Consider the following 4,986-nt stretch of genomic DNA (forward strand, 5'->3'; position numbering starts at 1 on the left):
CCTGCCCGGATTTATATGCCCCGCCGCCTTCCAATCCGGAGCTCAAGGAGAGAAAGTAAGCGATCCGCCTCTTGTCCTTTTATGGAGCCTGCAAAGCGCGGCCAAGGAGGCGCCTTCGGCCGGCTGCGACGCGCCCTCTAGGGGAGAAAAGCCACCCGGAGCAAGCAGAGGGAGGACTCCGCACAAGGAAGGAGGAAGCAGCTTCGGTTTGTTTTAGCTGCTGCTGCTGCTGCTGCTTAGGAACCTGAAGGAAGGGCGAGAGGATGTTTTGGCCACGAAACTCGCTCGATCGCGTTCCTTGAGACAGACACTTTCAAGGAGGTGTGGTAGAATCGATAGCCTTATTTTTTTTTGACTGCCGGGCTTAACTTAACGGCATTTTGTGGCAAAGCTCAGTCCCGGCAAAAATCTTTTTTTTTTTCAGTTGCAGGACTGAGCCCGGGGATGGGAGAAGCAGGCGCGAGGCAACGTGCCTCTGGTCGCGTGCAGAGTGCATGCCTGCCCCATCCTCACCAGTGAGCAACACACACTATCTCTCTCCCCCTCCCTCTCCCCCACCCCCTACTCTCTCCTGTTTAGGGGCAGGGACATGACACTCCAGTCCCCAGCAACACTTTAATGCAGGTATTAATGTTTGTGGGTATGTGCAATTAATTAACTAATTAAATCTACCCTACCAGTATGCACCCTTTCCTCACCTAAAAGCAGCTGAACCAAGGTATCTGTGGCGAGATTGGTCAGTTCAGTATCTTTATTTATTTGCTTGATTGGGGGTGGGGTGGGGGGCAGCTACACCCAGGGCTGCACATGGAAGGCTTTGAAGCAAAGTGGGGTTTTCATTGGAATCAGAGTGATGGGGTAAACTGCTTTGGAAAGAGAATCATGTGCTGAAATGTACATACATGCAGCCAAGCCACATCCTTACAGTGAGGAGGGTATTTCAGAAAAATGCTGATGAACTAGGAGTGCAACTCTTCCCCAGTTGACCTAGGGTCCTGCATTAATTATTTTTATTTATTTACTTGATTTTTTCTGGGGAGGGGGAGCTGCCCATGTTGGTGGTGGAAAAGGCTACAAGCCAAACAGGACAAGCTCTGAGGATGTTGTGTTTGGGAAAGGGATTCCAAGGGGGAGATGACTTTTTGCAGATATATTAAAGTGAAAGGCTTATCTCTTAAAGGAACTGTGACCATCAGATACAGCAGTGTAATCTGATACCATCATCTTCTGATAAAGTCTCTGAAAGCTTATACTTTCAGTTTGCCAGCCCTTAAAGTGTCATCAGACTCTTTGTTGTTGTTTCGTTACAATGTTTTGTTATTCCCACAGTAGATATGGTCCTCCTGTGTAGCTGTTTGGTAAAGTTGTTCTGCAAAGCACAAGCTTGATTATGCTTAAAGTGAGACAAAATATCTTCTTTATAAGCTGAGGAAAGGGAAAGAATAAAATGAATTCAATCAGTGCAGTAGCTTAGAATGGGAAAACAGTTCTCAAACTGGCGAAGTGTGTGAATCGGTTACTCTTCTGCTCTTTTCAGATAAAAGAGGGAGAAAAATTTCTTTGGCAGATTTGCCAAAAATAAATGAGAAGAATGAACTTTGCTAAGATAAGGAAAGCTGGGTAATCTCCACCTATCCAGGAAGTGCCTCTCGTGTCAATGTAATCAACCCTTTTCTAGGTCCAGTTATACTAAGATGTTGCACAATGCAAAGTCTGCTGTCTCCCTCCCTCCTCAGGATCAGGAAGTAAATCTTTTATGTTGTTGCTGTTACTAAGCACATACGATTCCTGATCATTTCTCTTGAAACATCATTCTTTTCATGCCTGTGACGCTTACAGCTGATTCATATACCCGCTGTATGTGACTAAAATCACATGTAGTGGCTGTGGCCACTAAAATGGTGCTTTGAAATTCTACATATATTGGTTCCCTGGCTACGGTCTGTCAGTCATGTGTACCAGTGGCATTACAGATAAAGGCCAAGCATTTTTGCATCCCCATCAAACGCCACTTTAAAATGTGGGTTGGATAGGCAGTGTGATTAAAAATATGGTCCTGCACATGATTGCTAGGGGAGAGAGGATGCCTCCATAGGTTTGGAGACAATTTTGTACCTCTCGTTTCATCTTCTGGTTTCTTATCACTAAGATCTTTTTATGTGGTGACAAGCTTTGCGTTGAGACTGACAGCATTCCCTACCATTCCTTCTAGGGCCCTGAGGGTGCCCAGACTCACAACCAAACTAGGATCACATGGAAGCATTGATGTATCTGGAGATGCCAGTTCTGCCCTTAGTCTGGCATATTCTATTGAGTCAATGGTGCTTCTTGCCTCTCTGTGCTTGCATTTAGCTATGCAATTGATGCTCGCCTCTCTTGGCTATGCAGCTGTGTATCTTGCTGAGGGAACCAGGGCTAGTGCTGGGGTACTTTAATTTTTTCTCTCCACCTTGCATTCCTTTTTCCTTTTCTGCCTGGTACTTTCTGTGCTACCAATTGTTGTCTGTGTTGTATGAATGGACCTTTCCCCCTTTCCTAAATGTTTGATGTCCAACTCCAGAAATGTACCTTGGTTCTCAAACAGTTTAGCTGATGAACAAATCGGCTCATGAATGCTGAAAACCTGGAAATAAGTGTTCCGGTTTTCGAATGTTTTTCAGAAGCCGAACATCCGATGCGGCTGTTGGCTATTGTTTGCGGGGCACCTGTGCCAATCAGAAGCTGCGCCTTGGTTTTCGAATGTTTTGGGAGTCGAACGGACTTCCATAATGGATTAAGTTCGAGATTCCACTGTATCCTCTTCAATGTGGGGGAGGATCTCTCACTTAAATCACTGTTTACCACTGTTGTGAATCTGTGAAAATACCCCGGACATTATGCTTGAAATAAACAAAAGAGGATTCCCTCTGTAATGTGAGCATTTAAAGGAGGCTACTGTTCATCTAGGGACGTGGGTGTTGCTGTGGGTTAAACCACAGAGCCTAGGACTTCCCAATCAGAAGATCGGTGGTTCGAATCCCCGCGACGGGGTGAGCTCCCATTGCTCGGTCCCTGCTCATGCCAACCTAGCAGTTTGAAAGCATGAAGTGCAAGTAGATAAATAGGTACCGCTCCAGCGGGAAGGTACCGGTGGGAAGCGTTTCCCTGTGCTGCTCTGGTTCGCCAGAAGCAGCTTAGTCATGCTGGCCACATGACCCGGAAGCTGTACGCCGGCTCCCTCGGCCAATAAAGCGAGATGAGCGCCGCAACCCCAGAGTTGGTCACGACTGGACCTAATGGTCAGGGGTCCCTTTACCTTTACCTTATTGTTCATCTATGGTGGCAACTATGTCTCAAATCTTACCTTACAATGTCTTACTTTGGGTTCTGTGTTGCAACATGAGTCAAGTGGCGGAGCATCTGCTTTGCCTGCAGAAATATCCTGACTCCATCTCCAACCTCTCCAGGTTGGGTTGAGAATATCCCTTCAGTAAAACCCTGGAGCGCCGCTGCCAGACAGCATAGCAGAACAAATCTGAGCTAAATGGACAAATTGACTTGGACGTATGAAGCAGCTTCCTATGTTCTTGTGCGCCTGTTGTACAAAGTTATAGTGGAAATTGCTGAAATAATTCTGTGAAAGTGCTTCAAATGCTCCCAAGAGGATGATAACAGTTACTACAGAGGCATTTTCTTGCCCAAGGCAGAACAGTAAATGCATCTCTCTTGCCCAGGCCCAAGTCAATGTGCACTGTATCCAAGGCTGGCCAATTTTGGCACCCGAGGCAAAAAAAATCACACAAGCACCTTCTGGAAGTCAAAATATAATAATATCAATAACTAACTATTTCCTGCCCTTTCATGACTCCCAGATTCAGGTGCCCGAGGCAGCCACCTCACTTTCCCTAACAGTAGGACTGTTGCAAGGCCCTGGCTGTTGATCCTGCCTTCCTTGGAAAGCTGTCCTTCCTTTAGTTTAATGTCAATTGTTCTGGAGATTTCTTTCATTCTTTTTAAACTTGAGTTGTGTGCAGAGGGGAAGATGGTTGTTCCCAGAACAAAGAGCTAACAGAAGACTTTCCTTTGCCTTTTCAACCCCACTTCAATCATTTCAGCTTCAGGACGCCAGAGATCATTTTCAGCATATTGTAAGTGCAGGGTGTGTTCATCTTTCAGGGCATCAGGAATGTGCACACAGGTAGAGGAAGGATATGCAGCCAATGGTTTGCACTGGCACACGTCCGTTCCTTGGTCCCAGTTCAGTTTTCCATCCTAGAATGAGCAGAGCCCAGGCAAGTGTGATCTGTGAAGGAAAGAATGTTCAGGTATTGCATTACCAGATCTGTCTGGTGATATTCCCACCCACCCCCCTAGTTATGTAAATTACACGACAAAAATGTTGGCACCAGATTATGCTATGGAATGTGGAAAGCTCAATGTATATAGACAGGCACTTTATTCTTCCTTGTACTGAAACATAAAAATCCTATGAAGTATTGAAATGTTAAGAGCTACTTAAAGGTAAATTCATATTTATTTTCTAGTTCCAAAGGTATCTGGCAATGCCTGTTCTTTTCCAACCATATGCTTATTGAAGTTCTTAAGTCTTTTCATACATTTTGTGTGTGTATGTGCTCTAAGGCTGCAATCCAGTACTGAAGATCTGTTGATCAAGGAGCTGTAGGATTTGGCAGAATGACTGCTATGTGGATACAATACAAGATACTCTGCAGACACACAAAAAATACATTAGCGGAAAACCCTGGCTATGTTGGTGGAACACTTCCCTATTAGAACTATTCTGCCAGTGAAGATATGCTGGCAGAATGCCCAAAACAAAGTGGAATTGTGGCCAGAGGGTTATATTTGCTGTATCTGGTATCCTTCAACCCAATGCCATGTTCCTGGCAACAGCACCAAGATTAGATCTAGCACACATGCAAAAATTCCCTCTCATTGACCTCAAGTGTCAGTGGGGGTGAGGAACAGCCATCCTCACATCAATGA

Source organism: Podarcis raffonei, chromosome 1 (genome assembly GCF_027172205.1).
Source record: "Podarcis raffonei isolate rPodRaf1 chromosome 1, rPodRaf1.pri, whole genome shotgun sequence".
In the NCBI taxonomy this organism is placed as follows: Eukaryota; Metazoa; Chordata; class Lepidosauria; order Squamata; family Lacertidae; genus Podarcis; species Podarcis raffonei.